Raw genomic sequence first — 22,281 nt, forward strand, 5'->3', positions numbered from 1 at the left:
GGTGTATTATAGCGGATAATCCCTTTCCCTAGGATAATATTCGTTTGTGACCTTCTCCTGGACTTGTAGCCTGTTGGCTAGGATTTCGGTTCTCTGAGATTAACGTAAACATAAGACATAGATTAAAAAATTAAAATCCATTTAGTTTCTATACATGTATACACCTATGTTCAATACGGATATACGACAATACGGCTGGCTATTCACATAACAATATAACTAATCAGCCCTTCACTGGCCATATTATATTATCATAATGTTTAAACATTATAATATGAAAGTCTTCATAAAGCCACTCCGAAGATCAAACCCCGGACCGCCTACGGTATACATATGATATATATATATACATATGGAATGTATCGTCGTAGAGGCAACGTAATGTATGCATCACGTATTCATTGTTTACCGATTCGTCCGGAATCGACTTTCCATAATCGTATTATGACGATCATGTTATGATATTAACGCACGAGCTTTGGATTCCTGGACGATGATTAGTCATGAATTTATAAACGTTAAAACCGTGATCATGTAGAAAGTCGCAGTAATAATAAGTATAAAATGGAACGCGTGGTCGTACCAAATCCTGCAGTGTGTGAGTTTATTTTTTATGTCACTATTATTCATCCGAACGGAAACGGTGTAATGTAGACGTAATGTACATGTTATGAGTACGTTATATTATTATATGACGAGCGTAGGTCAAATATTATTATAACAACCCATTCGGTGTTTCTAGGTCAGCAATTTAAAACGGCGAAAGTTTTTTCGCAAACACAGGTACGTGTTTTAAGATTTAAATTTATTTTATCCTCGGAACTAACCCGAGAAAAAGCCAAAACATCGTTGACTCTTGGTCTGCTGCCATTCTGCTGTTTTCAGATATTGAGTCACGAATTTGCATTATCTAGCAATTTCTGTCGCCTGCGTGTACCTACCTATATTATGTATTTATTTCACGAGAGTCATAACTGTAAAATGGTTTACACTGAAATGAACGACCAGATGAATACTAATTTTTTCTGCTGCGGTCAAGTCAACGGAGAAATACGACCAACAAATTTCATACGATATCGAATCATTCGAATCAAATCAGATATACATAGGTATATAATATATATATATAAATATAATATATATTATAGGTATAATGTGAGAAATATTCGATGTTTTATTTTATCACTCCTCAAAGTTGACCATAGCCACATTTCATTCATGCTTGCATACTAAATCTGTGTATAAGGTTCAGGTATTATAGGCTATTTGATGGCTGTAAGTACCCATATTTCAATTAAATATTTTAATTAAGTCTGTACCATCAATTGTTGTTATAATATTATTGAGAAAAAACCAATTCATTCGAGTCATTAAAAAATAAATCTTGAAAATGTTAAGATACTATTTTTTTAGTTATACCTATTATACTACGCAGCACACTTATATAATGGACATATAGTTATCGAATATATACATATAAGCTCATAATTATCTATAACAAGGAAAAATAATACAAAATAAATTAGAACATTGAAGATTGTCCACATCAAAACCGAAATTATATTAGGTACACTACAGCGTATTACACATATTATATAGGTATTCCAATCGCTTAAATATCAATAGGTACTTATAAATTATAATTATATGAAATAATGATTATATCGACGGTTAGACTATTAAACCGATAACTATAACTTTGATCCATCAAGATATATAGGTACATACAATATGTGCTATTAATATTATATAATTATACCTATAAGTACAATTTACCCTCCAAAAAATGTTCAATGCATTTTACGTACATTTTGGTTAGGTTCCATTAGCGTATATTTTGTATATTATACATAAACAAACAACTAGCGGAAATTGAACCTATCTACGTTCATTATTTTTTTTAAATAATAACATTATAATCAGTCAAACGTTGTCGATTTTACCGTTTAGAAAAAAAATTATTTTACTTATACATATTATAATTTATAACATACCTACATTAGTATGCATATTTTATGAACAATAACTCATGACTTCATGAGTATACAGAATAGACCGAATAGCGAATAGTACCGAAATAAATGTGATGGTGTACAATAAGGAAATCCTTTAAAATGGAGGGTCACTCGATCAAATACAAAATTTACCGGGTATTTTTTTACCGAAGTATTAATTTTTTTTTAACCGTAAATGTTTCGATCTTAAACTATAATGGCTGTTATTGTTCCCGACGGCTCCACACGTATAATATCGTCACGTCGATCAATTTTATATATTTTACTCTTTTGCAGCCGTCCGCCGCTGCAGCAATTATATAGGTAGGTACAAGCGGTGCTTGTATTATATTCGCCGTATACAGATAAATCGAAGAGAAATAAATCGCAGTGGCGTACATATACATAATATTATATACCTAACCTATTATATTACAGTGGCGTTGCGGACCAATATCGCGACGATCGTTCGGAATGTTAATGGATATAATATTGTGTGTACGTGTTGGCTACGAGATCCGAGAGAGGAGAGGTTATACCTATATATATAATAATTATTATTATTATCGTAAAGAAGGCGAGCCGTCTGCCGCGGCGAAGCAAAAGTAGCGGATACCTATAGCTGGTAATTATACGCGCGTGCAGTGCCCGGATTGATGAAGGAAAAAAAGCTCTCTCCCCGCTTTCAAGATATAGGTACATAGAAAAACACGACGACGGACGTTAAAACGACAATAATTAATACCGGCTGAGCTCGTGTGTAATTATCGATTTACAAAAAAAAAAAAATACCGTTGAAAACGTAATAATATCGGAAAATCGCTGAATACGCGTGTTACACGTACGCAGCGTGAATAGTGACAAACGCGAGGTACACGCCACATATGAGTACCTATATATATTATTACTGCACCGGAGAAGTTCGAAGCAGATAATTAGATGGATATAACGTTATATTAGGTATTATTATTATTACTACTACCTATGTTATAATTCGTGTATACATTATACGTCATAATATATATATATATATATATATATAATATCATTATACGTAGGTACCTAGTACCTACATGTAATGTATATAGTACGGCGGCCGTCGACGGTTCGGTCTCGTGACCCGTAAATAAAATATAAGCTACGTAGGTATGTAATATTATTTTACGCGTAGTATGTATGTATTATGTATATAATATATAATACAGTAGCGGGCTATCTGATATTCTGATCCGATATGTAGGTATATCGGGTATATACAAACACACGGCGAGGGGAAAACAAGTTTCACGTATTATTATTACTGTCTTATTGGGTAGGTTGTGTGAGGACGTGTGTTAGTGTGTGCACAGGCGCACCTGTATTATAAAAGCGAATTATTACGTTGAACCCGTCACCCAGATATTTTTAACGCTCGCCGATGGGCGATGACTAGCTGCAGACGATAGGCCTCCCAGGAATCCGTGACTGTATAATATATTATTATTATAGGCGTTGGGAAAGTCACGTTCGTAAATCACCACTAGTCGTAGTAGTGTAGTACAACCAGAAACCGAATGGTATCGATCATGGTACACAATTTTATATATGTGGCGGATAACGATTGTTTCCTATATGGACTCATATTCTGCGTCCGGCATAGGTATTTAACAAGACAACATTTTAGTGTTTACATTTTTAAAAAAAATGTTTATAATATGATTTTGATTTAAGAGGACGTGATACCCGCATGTGTTGTCTCTGTCTTACAAGTGCGTAACATAGCAAATTTTACGCTCAGCAGAACACGTGTAGCTCCGTTAGTTAAAAATTAGTGCAAATTGACCTCTTATAAAATCTAAAGGTAAGATTATTATCTAGTCAACCTCATAGGCTTTTTATTATATTTTTATTTTAACGCGAGTTATAAGTATTTTAAGATGTATAAAAAATTTACAATTTTAAAATACTCATAACTCGCGTTAAAATTCAAATATAATAAAAAACCTATGAGGTTGCCTAGATAATAATCTTACCTTTAGATTTTATAAGAGTTTTTAAATTAACAGAGCTACACGTGTTCTGCTGAGTGTACAATTTGCTATGTTGCGCACTTGTAAGACGGAGATAACACATGCGGGTATCATGTCCTCTTAATATTTAACTTAATTCTATTGAAGAAAAACTAATACTTTTTCCTCCTCCCACCGCATTTAATATTCCTATTTCCTAGTAATACGTTTCTGCTCTTGCGCAGTATTCGGGTTTATATAACGATAAGTCGAGATATATTATGTTCGAGTCGAGAACATCGTGGTCACGTGTTAAACGTGCAGTAAAAACTTCGTTAGGTCATGGTCGTTTAAGTCTCTTCGAGATATTTCGAATATCCGCTGTATATTATTATGGGATAGCGGCAGTTTGGTCGTACGATGGACACGTGTACTGTTTAGACAAATTGGACACTCCCGTAATTTTGTTTGCAATTATTTACCATTACAAATAATTAATATTCATATGACATAAAAAAAACTTATATGATAATAAAATCATTATAAAATAATATTCATATATCGATAAAATAATATATATTACACTAGTATTATGTTCTATTAATATATTTTATATAAGTATCTGTTTTTTTTACAGAAATAAACGCACAGATATATTTTTATAACTTATAAGTGTTAGAACAATAAATATATAATTTTACCTTACCTTGTATATGATACCTTTTATTATGCCGTTATTAAAAACGTATATTTTACATAAAACAAAGTTGCATAAAAAGTTAGTCAAATATATAATATCATGCAATATTTTTTAATATTGAACAATGTTTGATGTACGTAGATAAAGAAAGACTATAAATTGTTGTACTATTTGTACCTACTCAGTACTGTTTAATTGAAATACTTATTATTTTAGTGGTTTTTTTTTTTAATCATATTAATGTAATATCGTGTACTATAAATAAATTATGACATCGGTGACTAATATTTCCCCTAATTCCGTATTCTGGTATTTCTGAGCCATATCAGTATTTATTAAATATTCAATTTTTGACATACTTCGGGGTATTCTGTTTTTGTAATTTTTTTTGTACGTACGTGTTCTGACTTTTTAAAATACCTATGAAAATGGGTACGCAAAAAAATAAAACACTTTCAATAATAAAGTACGTTGGTGTGATACCTGATACCTTGGTCTGATATATATTTATAGGTAGGTAGAAGTATATTATGCTAAAAGTCAGAAAAATTTAAAAACTTATCGAATGCGTCACAGTAGTTTTTTCTTCAAATAAAATCACATAGTAATAATATAATATTACTATTTAATATACAAATTAAAATAAGTATTGAAACAGAGTTCGTCTTCATCAGTGTGCCATTATATTCGCCATTCGCGTATATTTACACTGACTATTGACAAGCGAGGTCTGCTGTGAGCAATAATTATTCTCCAGACCAGAAAAGGGGATGGGTCTGAACTCGAGAGTCCGTATACAAAAATAAATATAATTGATGCGTCCATATTATTAAACAATTCAGAGTATACATACAAGAGTAAGTTAAAATTTTAAGCTGGAAACATTTAGGGGTCATACTACGTAATAATTTAACGTGTTGACAGGCGAGCAGGTGGCTCGAGACTTCCTCGTCTTGTGTCAAAACCGCAGAGTTCAAACTGCCGCTGATCAGCGAGTAACAATAACAATATTATTTTAATATGACATACAATTTAACTGCTTAATAATACAAGTACGGGACTAGAAACTTTGATTTGTCTAAGTCCTCTGTGAATATAATTATAATAATATAGTTAAGCTCCCATATGAAACGGTCACCATATTACGACCAAAATATTAACACAAACAAAAATATAATAACATAATATGTACAAAATTACAAAATGTAAGTATGTTTTTCACATGGCTTATAGGTAATCCATCGTTTCGCATGGAGACAAAAGTACTCGCTCGGCAATCATGCGGGTGAGGAGGGGACTTAGAAGGTTTAAACCATTTATAATAACTGTTTCATGTTTGACATGCTCATATTTTGAATTTAAGAAAGTTTTGTGTATTTATAAATTATAACCATAAATATTTTTAAAAAACGTATGGTAATATGTAATATGTCAAACTTAAAATACGTTTGGTTTTGATGATTTTTATAGAGTACACGAATGCTTCCATAATAGAATTGTATTTTTTTTCTTGTATCAATGATTTTTTAAAAGCACTCAATATAATTATATGGTTTTTTTAATAATCTCTATATAATGAATATTTCGGCCCATCCCCTAAAAAGCATATGATTATCGTGTTAAAATGGTAAAGAAGAGGTACCTATCCAATGTAGGGCACTTATAACACGGTGTAAAACCGTGTAAATGGTGTAAATGTAAAATGTATTATTTTGACTAGAATCTTCAAAACTAGGGAGGTCCGCTCGATCACGTATATACTATATATTGTATAGATATATATATATAGTTTATAATTTATAGGTACGCATAAAATCGTATAACGGGAAAGCGCGACCCGCAGCAGTGCGCGACAAAAACGCTTTTTTACCATCGAGACGATCGTGTAGTCCCGCATTGCTTTATTCAAAGTTAATTTATCTTTAACGAACCGTAATACTCGTATTAGTAACAATATCAAAAAAAAAAAAATAATGAGAATGCCAACAATTGCTGTACAAAAACAAATTTTTTTAAGCATATTAAATACATAGGTATTATACTATAGTTCCAACATAAAGTTCTAAAAATATGTAAAATTTTGAACTTGTTTACCTATTGTTAAATTTATTCAATAGAAACCAGCTTTTTAGAATATTCACATAATTGCAATACGAATTTTTCATGTAAATAACTTTGTAGAAGACGATAGTAAATGCTATTAAATTATATTAAACAACCTCACCGGTGAAACAGACTTCATTGAATTTGAATTACCATAAACAATGTCGTTGCTCATCAAATATGCGTTTTCGACTTTTCGTTCAGTTGTCTTAAACCACATTATATTGCTATTAATTTATTGAATCCCCCGGTTCCCTTTGGATTAAAAAAAGTGAAGCGGATTAAAAAGTCAATACATCATGCTTCTATATATTTAAATATACAGCCCGCCATCGTCCTTGTTATAATAAACTTCTACAGCAACTGGCAAGTGCTGTATAACTGTATAAGTACAATGTACATGATGTTTGATTAGGAGGAATTCTGATGATGTAACTTAGAATCTAAATAGTTGAAGGTCACTTTGAGTTACGAATGACCAAGAAACTTACAACTTTTAGCAATGTTAATTTATAATAGGTGCCGTACTCGTATTTATGGTGAAATCTTCACGCAGTGTAATGAATAGAAAATAAAAATCTGATTGATTTGGAATTTTTAGACTACCGGTACTATATAATATGAAATTTAAGCAATGTACAAACACAACCAACATAAGAAACTTTTATGCTTTTTTTTAAATTATGCAATGGGGAGGAGACCTGACCCAATTTCCCGTTGTATAATATGATACGAGGATATACTATATAGGTACCTATTTGACCTTGTGCGCCGTGCGATAATGTACCTATATGTAATATGATCGTTGTGCCTATAATATGATCGGTCAAAAAGCTGTACATGATGCTACTACCATGGTGGACCCACCTCCTCCTCCAAAAAAAAAGTCATATTCAAAGTCCACCTACATTTATGCATATCGCCGAGCGGCGATGTATTACCCGCCTATGGATAATAGTATAGTTAGATAGGTACTAGATATTATGTATATATCCGTCCTGTACTAGGTAAGTATATTATACACGAATGCGCATGCAGTGTGTATCACAGTACGACCGCAGCGTAAATCATATAACGGTACACGTCGAAAAGAAATCTCAATGACCTTGTGTAGTTGGGTCGTGCCCGCGGTCCTCTTAGCGCAGTCGTGTATAACATATAGTTATATACAAAGCAACTCGCGGTCGCACCGAAATCGTATACGTATATAATATAATAACTATATATACGATATATATGTAATATATATACATACTACGTCGTAATTACGGCAAAATACATAAGTACATATAATACCGTACGGGAAACGCAAATTTTTCCGATATACCGTTTGTCGTTCGTCCGTCGGGCCAAAACTAAAATGTTTTTTTTCTCTAAGTTTCGAAATATTAAAACGGGTGGATATTACTAAATAGTATATTATGCGATATATAACAATACTAGATAGTTGATTTGTAGATGATGTAGCTAATCCGTCTCCCACTATCATCTATAAGAAGTTAGTGTTTGCATTTGCATCACACTGATCAATTTTACAAACGATTTATGATACATACATAAGAATATACCATAAGAGTTGGACAAACAATTTTGTATTAGTATATTTTCCACACTTTTACAGTTGAATATTTGTATTGCCAATTGAGTCAAAAATATACTTTACTGGAAAACAAATTGAAATATTGGTACACATTTCGTACCGGATTCCTATGCGTGTAACATGTACCATATACATATTGTGCAACCGAGTTTTACAGGAACTATGAATGAAATAATTGTATTATTAGTATACAATACTACATAATATAAAGTATATAACTTAGTGCTTATCTACTGAATGATTATAATAATATATTAATACACTATGATATACCTTATGGAAATAAATATTTTTTTATTGTCGATTGTCCGCTTATTTTACCGTTTTGATTTTTAAACGTTCACCTCCCAGAAAAGAACCATCGGTAATTTTATCGCCATCGATATTTTAGAAATATCGAGTTTTGCAATCTAGTATTTACTATTTATCTGTGGTACATACTATAGGTATATACGCGGAAACGACGGCGACAATGACCGACCGCCTCGCCGCGGCCGCCAACGAGAAACGGTTCACGCACGGCGTTCACAACAAGTGCACGCACAAGTACCATCTCCCCGGACGTCCTCACGTATATAATATATAATTAAATGTCATTAGTTCTGTGTAATCGTACCTATAATAAGTATACGATATGTATATATATATAGGTAGTATTTCCGATACAAGTGACTATGTGTGTACCTAGTCATTTCTCTCAGTGTAAGATATTACGCACGCGTGCTCATGTGCATGTGTGTGTGTGTGTGTGTGTGTGTGTGTGTGTGTGTGTGTAATAACGGACTCGAGCTAGTGAATAACGGTCGAAGTGTAATCCTGTTTGACTAGATTCTACAAGACACCCAACGTTTTATCATTATATATATTGTATATTATTGTTAAGTACCAATCATACATTAATTTGATTTTCTCACTATTATTCAACGAATGCTCGTTTTTTGTTTTTTTTTCCACTGCTAATTTTTGTTTACTTTAACGTATAAATTTACCCGACGCGCCTGATCATATATTTTATGATTATAGGAATATACTATTATACCTATCTACTTGTTACAACTTACACGTTTCACACACATGCTTAAACTGGGGAAAAGATTTTAAATTAATTAAGGTCCTCTTAGATTTTATAAATTTACTGAAAAAAAAAAATAAAATAAATTACATATTATCTAAAAAGTATTTTACAGTAGATAGCTCGCTTTTATTCACAGAAATATAATATTAAAATGATTAATAAAAAATAATTGTTTAGCAGCTGTGTTGTATGTTGATTATTATTTTATAAGAAAAATAATTGTGATTATTATGATTAACAATTATGGTCAGTTTCCATACTTTTGATGACATATGATTTCATGCTAAAAACTTCATTGAATTTAGGAGTGAACAAAAGTTATTGCTAGTGTAGCATAAGATTAGAACTGTTCAGTCATATACAAAAAGTATAAAGTGGTAATTGATATGAGGCATTATATTGGTTTCGCTTATTATAGCTATTATACATGAAAAAGTTCGATGACATTTCTCAAAGGCAACAAAAGTTTAAGTATAAGTCTAGCTAAAAATATTTATAGTTATTATACATGTTTATATTTAACAGAGGACTACGGACTTTTGCTGACCGCGACGGTCGCCAACTTGCTCTCGTTTTTTCAAGAATTGGCCTTTTAGTTCTATTTTTCGTTTTTAGGTACCCAAACATAATATATTAATATGTGAGTGAGATGACAGTACGTCATAGTACTTGTAGCGTGGTTGTAAAATCTTATGTTATAGATTCGCCGTAAAGCACCGTTATACGGTTAGAACAACGGATTTTCAGGACTGTGGTGTATACATATATGTGTATAATTATAAACACGATTGTGTTCGTAAAACATCTCACGAGACGAATTTATTCCCTGACTCGCGGTCGCGGGATTTAATGATTTTAGATTTGGAACGGCTTTTAGTTGTTTCTTTCCGGTAGGTACAAAAAAATTTATCGAGCGTATAGTTCGTTGACCGGTCGTTAGATCGAAACATGCCGATGACAAGGACGAAATATATAAAGCCGAACTGAGTATAAAATAAAAATATGTAATCTCAGATGCAATTCGCAAATTTCCCGATGTCTTAATTTGCGAGGCTGCGTGGTGGGACCTAGTTTTCATGGGCACTATGACGTCAACTACGTAATTCGTAATTATTACTAATAAGCCAATCGAATTATTTCACGGATTTGTAATTTTAATCGTGCATTCATATTAACATACATTTGGATCGAATTTAACAATCAGACAGATACATCGACAGTCAATACCCAATCATTTTGAAATATTCGATGTTCGTAAACATTTTTTTCGCACATGTACCTACTTATATGTATAATAATTATTAAGTATTACTTTTGATTAGCGCATTATTTTTTTTTAACAATAACCTTTTACACGCCTTCCTTCCTAACTAGTTTGGATGTACGATGACGACTATTATTTACGCACTTATTTGATACGGCATAAAATAAATTCGGCATTCTCTATCTTCTTTGTCTTCGCTCCAAAATAATTGTAATCTGTGTTAGACTCAGTGTCGGTTTAATGATCTATAACTGAACGCGGATGTCGAATAGAGGTACCTACATACAGTATAGTACACTACTTTCCTCTATAAGAGAAATCTTATTCAATAGCTGTACTCAATTAAATATCATAATTAAATAAAACAGACGAATATGCGTTATTGTTAAAGGGTGCACATTATAATACTTATGAGTGCGGCTCATTACACAAAGATTGTTATTGACAGTCGTGTGATCTTTTAGACTAAATTTAAATTGTGTATCACAAGAACGTATTTCAAAGTCGGAGTATTAACTAGCACGATCTCCACGATCTAGACTACTTATTATAATTAATGTATTGTTTCTATAATAATTATTATTGTTAGAAAATATGATTTCTATTCGTGGATGTAAATTGTATATACCTATTAAAAAATATTATTGTATGGTCTAGGAACAAACACTATCTAGAAGGCACGTTATTGTTTATTGTATAGTGCTATAAACTTTTATTGTTATTTAAAACTGCATATTAATTGTTGAAAGCTAAATTTTTGTCTGGTTCTTTGTGACGTGGAATTAAGATCATTTTTATCATTTCAGGTCTCATTCATCTCACATATTCTAGATATAATCTCGATTATAATACTATATATTATGATACAGAAGAATATTACCAAAAAATTAAAAATTAAAAACTATATCACTACAATATCACTGCTTGTACAACTGGATTTCATACAACTCAATTAATTTATAATATTACGATTTGAATACAGAAACTGTTTATTTGGAAAACAACTTTTCCATAATAAAGTTTTCATTTGTTATGTTGGATAGTATCATACCTATTAGGTATTTTTTCTTAATTTCTTCTTAATTATCTACTTACACAGTTATACCTTACAATGCTTTTATTATGTATGAACCTAACTGACCTCGTGGGTTATTTAGTCATAGTATATTAGACAATCCCATTAGGTATATATATTTTATCCCATTATCTATTAATTTTTTTGTGCATACTTTAAATCTCTTTAAAATATTATTTCTACGATAAAAAAAAGTTTTGGAAGTTAATAAATGATAACGAAAAACAAATTAACAAAGCATTATAATCAGAAATAGGGTATGCATTCATTGACACCGATCTTACAATTTTTCATGTAGAGTGAAGGTATATACTCCAGGACACTACTTTGTTTCTGTTTTACTAGTTTAAAATGTTCAATATATAATTAGAGTATACGAATATCTGTAAAGATAATTTCTATTAAATAACGTTTATTTGTTCATTAAATCATGAAAATCATGAAACTTTATTTATTAGGCATCATCCAGGAGCATTACAATAATACCCACTTATTACGTGGTTAATAGGTATACTGATTAAATTATTATAAAAGCAATATACATTTCAATATTTGTTCACATTAATTTTAAATGCAATATTGAGTTAATTTGTTCAATATATTCTATAACCTGTAGGTATGTTAATCATTCAATGACAACAAATTTACCTATGTATAGATGCAGATAACTGCATAAAGTTTATAAAACAAAATAATAATTCTACCGAAGTCAAATAATTCTTCTAATGTAAACGATTTAATATTTTTTTAAGCTGAATACCAATAAAAATAGCAGAAAACTAAGAGATAAATAAAATGCATAGTAGATGCGTTGTGAATTTTGCTCAATAAAATTTGATTTTATATTACATTATAAAAGATATTATATTGTATTTTGTCGTACATCACAGCAATAAAACTCAGATTTTATATTGATTGCTAACTTGTATTTCATCGTTTAAAATTATCCATTTTAATATTATTAATATATGTGTAGATGATAGCTACTCAAAATTGTATTTGTTATTATCATTTTAATAGTATCACAATCAACAATACACATTGTTATAAAATGTCACCTAGCTATATGTATAGTATTGAGTATAGATAAAAAATGTTTGATGTATCTTATAAAGTAAAAGAAAAAATAGTCGACTTCCAATGGAATTGTTTAATTTGAATAAGTCGTGAAAATTGTTTATAAACTTTAAAGAAATTACGAGGTATCATTTTTAAAATATAATTAAAACAACTTGTTGGATGCTTTTGTCTCGTGAATGTAGTAACAATACCAATGTACATAATGAACAAATGTGCAATAATAATGTACAAGGAATACCTATATACCAAAGACCAAATGCACTAACAAAGTAAGTACTGTCTTATTACATTATTTTAATGTTTTAAAAAAATGTATACATTTTAAAAAACACGCATACTCGCAATATTTATTTATTTTTTTAACTTAATTTTCATAACTCGTAATATTAATAATAATTTTGGTCCTATACTTGCTATCAAAAATCTAATTGAAATTAAATATTAAATTTCTTAAAACCTCATCTCAATATATGCTCGATGCTTACACTGAGGGTTTTGTAGGCAACTAATATTTTTTGCACAAAGAATTTTGATAGTAAAAAATATGACCACGAAGAATGGGTCATTCTCCCGTATACAATTTCGACTACTATGGTCATTAAAAGTGACCACCTAAAATACAATTTCATGGTATGACGCTTGTCAAAAGAGTTAAAGGTAATGTGTTTCTTAATATATTTCAATACGAGAACAATTTTTTAAAGATTGTATTTGCGTTAATTGTATACAATTTTAAGAAAATGAATCGTTACTATATAGTTTTGTGTTAATTGGTTAGGATTATAAAGTGTAAATAAGTCAGTAGAATGCTATGACATTCTGTGTTTCATTATTCATTGGACGTATAGAGCCCAAATTAGACTTTTTTATTAATATTATTGTACAGTCTTATTTTACTCGTGTAAATATATACTATATTTCGTTAAAAACACTAAATATTTATTATCTGTTTGTACGACTATTTTAAAACCTTAATATAAAAAAGGTTTACCTGTAGGATTCGATGTGTCTTCTAATCTCGTGACAAAAAATACTGTAGGTAGTTGGTTGTTTCAGTAGTTTCGAAGACTACTGCACCGCAACTTAGGTATGTATATATTTTCAGCGAGAGCACGAATATTGATCGATATCAGCACAGTAGTGTAAATTGATGAATAATGTTTTCTCGTTTAACTGTCGTTGATGTCTCCTCAACCGCATGGCGCAGTTCGTCTCGACATGATAGTCATTGATGCATAAGGATAGACGATCGTTCTGTTTTTTTCAAACCTAACGGACTGCAAAAATGTTATCATTAAAAAAATAAATATTTAAGTTCAATGCCATCATTTGCATTTTTTATGGCGTTTTAATATATTGAGCTGATCGCAAAATAAATACAAAAATTGAAAACACTCGAAAATGACCATAGGTAAATGCTATAACCTTAGTTCCTAAATTACCTACATATAATATAGGTACATGGATACAAAATAAATATGTTAAAAATATATTATAGGTAGATACCGCTACATTTTGCTTTGAGCATGTCTACTGCAAGTTTGAAAATGTTCATTTTGCCCTATTATCGTTTACATATTATAAATTAAATCCCCATGTACCTATATGATATTAAAAACAACATTGAACGAATCGTTCGAAGTCTCTACGTTCAACGTTCAACTCAAATAGATATTTTGCGACTTACCTGGGAAATTCGTGACGCGGATTACGAGACGTCCAACAGAACTCCACTGAAACGGCGGTATATTATTAACAAATAATATCGGCGAATAGCACGATGCGTGCGAATTTCCGGAGTTATTACTATTGTACAATAATAATAATATAATTGATGATTGGTATATTATTGTTTTATATTATTATCGAAACGGCGAACCGTATGTGGAAAACTCGAACCGTGTGTGTGCACAATTTTAAAATCTAACGACGATATTAAATTCTCGAATTTTGAACGTGTAGTGCGCGAAAATTTTTTTTTAAAAAAACAGACTCGGAAGACAAACAAATGTACGTACAACAAGTGCGAGTGCAGAAATCGACGGCGGCGGCGGCGGCAGAGACCGAATCAATGACCCGTTGTTCCGGACGGACCGGTGGCGATTGTGTGACGCTGCGCGCGGCGATACGATAGGTATACTATTTTTCACCGGCGACTCGCGTATCGTGCGCGGACTGCTGCAGCAGCTGTGTAACGATATTTTATCTGTGGTGGTCGCGCGCGCAGGATCGTCGACGGGAATAATTATTATTACAGCGGCGCGTCGCTTTCCTTCTGCTCGCGTTTTTGATGACCGACGGCGCGCGTGGAGTCGTCGTCGTCGTCTCCGCGGAAGACGATGGCACGGCGCGTATAATATACCACTGTGCAGCGGCGGGCGTCCGGCGGCCGCCCCGTCAGCTGATCGAGCGGGCGGCGGCGCCGGTATTTGCCCACTCCCGGTGCAAGGTTGCGGGCCAAGAGCCACGGCGATGTGCCTGTACGACGACAAAACGCACTGGCCGTACGTAGATATTATAAATATGCGTGTTTTTTGGTACAATATAACGTGCAATTTTGTACACAGCGGTGTTTCCGGATTCATTGGCGCAAATAGGGGTTGGAATTTAGCCCCACCCCTAATCCACAAAAGTGTCGTGATACGTTTCATTTTGACAGTTCAGCAGGATGTCACACGTATTACGCCGTGTTCATAATATTATAATAATGCATTACCACACGAAGTCGACGATCATTTTTTAATTCGTTAACGCCAAATGCGAATTAACAATCAATATAAGGGCGATTTCAAGTAAGGATACTTTTGATATTGAAAAATAACTTAGTTGTGCCATGCACATAAATTATATATGTCCCATTATAATTGTTTAAACTGTTGATTTTTCAATGCCTAACCGGAAAGTTAGTTTAACATTGTAATTTTTAATTGTTGTTATTGTTCCAAAATAATTAATCGGTTGTGAGAAGCGCAATACTCCCCACTCCGGTTTTGGTTAAAAATTATAGGACTCACGAACACTTGTTGATTTAATTTTTTATTTTCGCCTATAGTTCGCATATAGTATTTTTTTGTACCTATACGTCCACCACAATATCTCAAAATATTGTTGAGAAATCACAGGTATACTGCAGCATGATTGCATGTATCTTAAGTAATTCAAGAATAAATGAAAAGAACTCTTAAACCACGAAGGAGAAGTCCAGTGTATGTTTTCGGCTGATCTGATAATTGTAAAGTTTGAACCTCATCTGAGTATGGTATGGCAATATATAATATTATGAATTTACTTTGAAATTATTGATGCTGGGAACTAAGTAGAACGAATCAACTGATTCCTTTGAGAGAATACTCAATAAGTACTTTGCAAACTAATTTTATTTACTTAGTATAGGTTTTAAAATCTTTATTTTTGGATATAAACGCTATTTGGCTTTTAATTTTTGACAGTTTAATAAACATAAGGTACACACATAGTACATACACGATACACAATACACATATATGTATATATATTTGTAGATATTCATTATAACAAGATAAATTTAAAAGTTATAAATTATCAACTAACTAATAAAGTAACTAATTATAACTATAATAGCTACCTACTGTAATTACCTACTACAATAAAAAAGGTATAAATGAGGTTCATTATTCCTTGATAGGCTGTATTTTCACTTAAGACTCTTCTAATGGGTCATCTTTTAGAATTCAAATATTTCATTCTTACAGGAACTAGGTAGTCCTCGTAGTAGTAGGGTTTTTATGAACGGGTTATTCCCGGAATTCGAAATCGGGACAAAAATCTTGGTGAATATTACACAGCCATACACCAAATAATTTAAAACTATAACATTAGTCATATTTCCTTTCACTAAGTGTGTAACGTAGATATTAAAATATTTTATATTGAGTGTCATTAAAACATGTTTATGGTTATTGGTCATGAATCATGATAAATGTATAAATACCCATAATTCATTAAACCGTTTACAAAAATCGATTTTTAACACTTTCAATTTGAATCTTGTCTCACAATTATTGGAAACCATACTCCAGATTTAAAGAATAAAATGTATAATAATTGGTACTCGGAAAAAAGCCTAGAAAAAAAATTAAATATATATGTGAACATTGTGAACACATGTATCTATACTCCACTCCTAATTAGTAATTAATAATTCATAAACTAATATAACCAAAATATAGGCAATTTTATATGAGGATACTCGATTAATAAGAAACTTTTTTCACTATAATATACTATATTTTGTCTAGGTACTCACAACTCCGTAATTTATAGTTGGGAGTAGAGTACACGTCATGTGTTCACATTTATGTTTAATTTTTTTCCGTGGACTTTTTTTCCATGGGCTTTTTTTCCGCTATTCATCATAATTTCATTTGTTAATATATATCCATTTCATATTGACCATCAATAAAATATAAACAATCCATAGTCAAAGACTCGAAGGCTTACTATACAGGTAATGCATCTAATGTATAACACGAATCGCCAAGATACTGACCACGGTGCATTTATATTATCGTAAACACAATATCATTTGTTGGTGTAGGTACTATAATATTATATTCGTCGCATTAAAAATGCACCTACCTATGTACATTTTTCTCCACTTTTAATGCTCTAACATTTTTTTTTTACTACTTCAGTAATTCTTTCAGATTTTTTTGATGGAGGGGCTCTAATTGCATTATTCTCTTCGTCATCGTCGAAATATAATATAATAATATACCGGTAGATGTACTGCAGTCGCGATTATATACGCGCACGCACGTACACACTCGCACACACACACACACACAAACAAACCCAACTCTTATATTATATTATATACATAGATATAATACATATTAATAATAATATAATAATAGCAATACACTCACACACACGTACGTTTGTATAACATATTAAGACGTTGGGCGTGCGAGTGTGTGTGCGTGCGCGCAATTCTTTTCCATTGGTCGCCTGTATAGTAGGGGGAATGAACTTTTCAGACAATATACCGACCGCCGCCGCCGCCGCTACTGCGATAGTCTTTGCAACTGCGTATCTGTACACAGCCGCCGCTGCCACCAGAATCGACGACGAAGACGACTTCACACACAGATACACGCACTCACTCGTGTGTAAGTACACAAGCGTTCTGCTTGGAATCATCTAGCGAAAAAAACAGACGTCGGGGACAAAAAAAAATTTATGTATAAATGATAAAAAAAAAAATACCCAAACAAAACACACACAACCTATGCAACAAGTACCTATGTATTATAATAATATACAATAATATAATAAATAAATATATAATATTACACACAAGCCGTTTGCCGACTCGTTCCATAGTAGATTGCAGTACATTATATTTTTATGTATAAAATGTGTAATTTATTTTACATATATATTTATATTGTATACCTAACTAAATAGGTGTATAAATGTATGTGTATTACACGCATCATTCCCAATTCACACTTCAGTAGCGATCACAAAAGTCTTATAACAATTCATTGTTGACATTTTTTTACTGCGGTCTCCTAATATAACTTTAAAGGTAGGGGTAAGGAGGGTTTCCACCTATATAGAGCATTAATAATATGCCTGCCATCGTATTATAACATGTTTATATAGGTAAAGTGTAATTATTGTATTTACATATTATACCTAACCACCTACATCAAGACTACGAAAAATATCGTATTATCATTTATCACTCATCAGAACATTGATGATGCAGCAAAGAAAGAGAAAGAAACTGTATTTTGAAATGTGTTCATGTTTGAAGATTAAACTCACTGTTATAAATAAATGCTCATAAGTCTTACTCATAATAAACCAAAAATTTTACATTTTATGATTAAATGATATATTATCATTGATTTCATATTATTATCACATATTATGCACAATTAACAGGAGAACTCATTAGGCTGCAGTACATAGTATAGGTGTCGAGTATACCTCATAATTAGTATATAGATCACAGTGATGGACGTATTAAATTTGAATTCAATGGTGAATCAAGGTACACAAATAACGATTCTGAGTTCAGATGGTCCATCTGCCTGTATATTTCGAACGATATATTACTATCCATACACGGAATACGTGGTATACGAGTTATGAGTAATTCAAAATAGGTAGTAAATTTTACATTTTACATTTTAAAATAGGTACTCATAATTCGCTTTAAAATTAAAATATTATAAAAAAATCATGAATTTCCCAAGATAATAATTTTACCTTTAATTTTTATAAGAGGTCAATTCACTTCAATTTTTAAATTAAAGGAGCTAAACTTGATTTGCTAAGCTTAAAATTTGGTATGATGGGCATTGGGCACTTGTAAGACGGAGACAAAAAATGTCCATGTAACGTCATCTTCAATTGTTTGTTTGTATAAATATTTTGAGAATGGCATTGTGTACTTATAGGAAAAGATACTTCGAGTAAGTAATGGTGAAATGTTTCAAATATCTACAATGATTAATATTTTTTGAAAAATAGCAAAATAAGTTAGTGGTAACACTCAGCTGTTATAGGTACGGTATATGTTGAGTGTTTAGTTTAATGAGTATTATATGTATGATATATCGCATTGAGTTAGTGGTAACACTCAGCTGTTATAGGTACGGTATATGTTGAGTGTTTAGTTTAATGAGTATTGTATGTATGATATATCGCATTGAGTAGGTCAGTTAATGAATTTGATAAATTTAAATTAATGATAAATCATTGCATGTGAAAAACGATTATGGACGGAGTTGGTCTGTCAACCTGTATAGTATATTATGTAATAAATATTATCAAATATCATATATTTATATAGCTATAATATATTAATATTTTACTATTAGTAATATACGGTAGGTAATTTGTTTTCTAAACATTTTTATTGCATTATATTATTTTGTCTTAACTTTTGAGTCAATGTCGTATATGGATCGGGGAATAAATAGTCAATAGGTAGTAAAATATAAAAATATACCTACGTAAAAGTTTCAAGTCCCCAAGAATTAAATTTTTGAATTTCAACAAAATAATTAAAGTTGTTATACATTATTTCAAATATTTATTCCTATAATCTATATTATATTACCTACATTTTTTGAACTTTGTAACTGCAAAATATATTTTTGTGTTGAACAATTTGAACTTGAAATGCATATAAAAATTGTGACAGTTGTCAAGTTTCGATAATTTTTAATTGCGATGACAACAATTTGTGACAAATCTTGAATTACATTTTCAAGCTTTTTGAACAAACGAACTTAATTTTATTGACATTTATAGAAAACTAATAAAAATGTTTAACATTTAAAAAGATTTTAGCTCAAAACGAATCATAACATTTTGAAAATTTGTAATGTATAGAAAATAATTAAATAAAACATTTTTTTTAAATGGTAAGTATACATACAATTACTCGTTTTTGAATCACAACAAAATAAGAAAATTGTTCAACGAGAATTCGTTAATTTACGAGTGAATATCCGATGTCGAAAAAATTTAAAATTCAAACACACATAAAAAATTAATTTGACTTTCTGGTAAAAATTTTTTTTTTGTTAATGGCTTGACGAATTTTATCAACATTATAAATTTACACTCAAATAAAAAATTATGTGAAAGTTTTTATCGACATTTACTTAAAATAAATTATACAAACTGAAAATTGTATACGACTTTTAATAGCTCAACATGAGTCAAAATATTTTGAAAATATTATGATTTATAGAAAATTCTAATATAAACAACTGGTAAAAATGTAAAGTACCTACGATTCTTAATTTCTTATAGTTACATCAAAAAAACTAAATCATTTATGTCAAAAACTGGTTTTGCACAAAAAATCTCAAGTATTTCCTTAATTATTTTCCTGAAGCTTTTAAAAATTACTGTGAATTTTCAATTTTGATCTCTTGTTATAGTACAACTAAATTCACTTTCCCATCAGAAAAGATGTTGAAGTTGAAAATCAAAGCGTTATTTCTATTAGGAAAAATGGTTACAGAGAATCTAAATATTAAATGCTTAAAAAATCTTTTTTCATATTTTTTAAAACATTTTAAATAAATATATATCAATATTGAGTGAAAAAGTTAAAGCGAATTCAGTTGTTTTTGTAAGAGTAATAGTAAAGGTCCATGAGTAAAATGTAAGGTTCTCGCTGTATACCTAACTTCACGCTGTTGCTATTTCCTATGTTATAAAAACAAGAATCGCATGATTTAATCAACCTTGTGGATTTTTTTTATGACAGTTAACTTTGCATCTATTTTGTACACATTTTACGTTTAAAAAATGATTTATACGTTCTCAGTACATGGTCACATCTATACGGTAAAATGTTAGAAATATTGAAAATTGCAGACAAATTGCAAGAATTGTGTTTCTGGATCGTCAATAAGTATCGTAGAATGTAATGTTATGAGAGGTGTATATTATATAGCTGATATTTTCAATAAACGTGAAAATTGAAATATTATGTATTCATAAAATCATATTATCAATCAGAACAAGAAAAAAACAATAACATACATTTTATACAATTTATACAAACTATCCATTGTTATTACTATTTTCCTTTGGTAATAGGTATATTAATTAAAATTTAATAAATAAAAATATGTTTTTGACCTGTAGTATTGTATAATACTATTGTTATATTAGACATCCACCAAGCTAATGAGTAATGGGTCAACTAATTTTACAAAGTGGTATTAATAAAAATAAAAATATGAGAGTTAATGATAAATAACTGCATGTAAAATCAGCAAATGTATTAAGTTTTAAATTTGGTATATAATTTCAGAATAGAACTAAACACAACATTTAAACTAAAAATTAGATTGAATAATACATAGGAAAATTTAGTGTTTCAGTGTTTTACCGCTAATTTTAATTCAACTCCAAAAATCATTTTGTTAAAATAAACGTACTGTGTTTGCATAGGCTTACCCAAAATTATAAATGTACATAAATGTTAAAAATATTTTGATAGTAATTTGTATAAGTGATTTATCTTCACCAGTACTCAAACTCAACACTCCTCAGTGACGGTTTCAAGGGGCTAAGTAGGCAATATTCAAGACTTTAACTGCATTTACAATTATTTTTATTAGCAATCCAATTATGTCAACAGTCAACACTTTTTACAAAACAATTCTAACCATTGAGTAATGAGTGATATACAGACCCCTTTCCATCAGTAAATTAAAGCTCAAATGGTATTTATTTTACAGGATCTGTCTACCTGCCATATTATGCTAGAAATCATTAATTACTACATCGATTTATATTCAATAGTTCTAATGTTGCATAGTACGTCTTACTATCTTAAACTGTTTTGTTTATTTTACTTGTAGAAAAAGAATTTGATAG

General features: G+C 30.7%; 1 protein-coding gene and 1 long non-coding RNA gene across 2 annotated transcripts in view; one reads left to right on the plus strand and one right to left on the minus strand.

Annotated features, from left to right (window-relative positions):
* Positions 1-15,047, minus strand: part of LOC111037198 (serine proteinase stubble) — a 32,749-nt gene extending 17,702 nt beyond the window's left edge. Inside the window, exons 1-2 of the mRNA XM_022319596.1 lie at positions 14,567-15,047; positions 13,871-14,156 (exon numbers count right to left, since the gene is read on the minus strand). The gene's annotated coding sequence lies outside the window, so the exon portion shown is untranslated. The remainder of the gene's footprint in view (positions 1-13,870; positions 14,157-14,566) is intronic.
* Positions 15,048-15,274: 227 nt separating this feature from the next.
* On the plus strand, positions 15,275-18,148 carry LOC111037199. Its single transcript, XR_002604852.1, has 3 exons — positions 15,275-15,383; positions 15,447-15,671; positions 17,898-18,148. It is a non-coding gene; the product is annotated as an uncharacterized LOC111037199 (long non-coding RNA).
* The last annotated feature ends 4,133 nt before the right edge of the window (positions 18,149-22,281 follow it).

This window comes from Myzus persicae, unplaced genomic scaffold (genome assembly GCF_001856785.1).
Source record: "Myzus persicae strain clone G006 unplaced genomic scaffold, MPER_G0061.0, whole genome shotgun sequence".
Classification (NCBI taxonomy): domain Eukaryota; kingdom Metazoa; phylum Arthropoda; class Insecta; order Hemiptera; family Aphididae; genus Myzus; species Myzus persicae.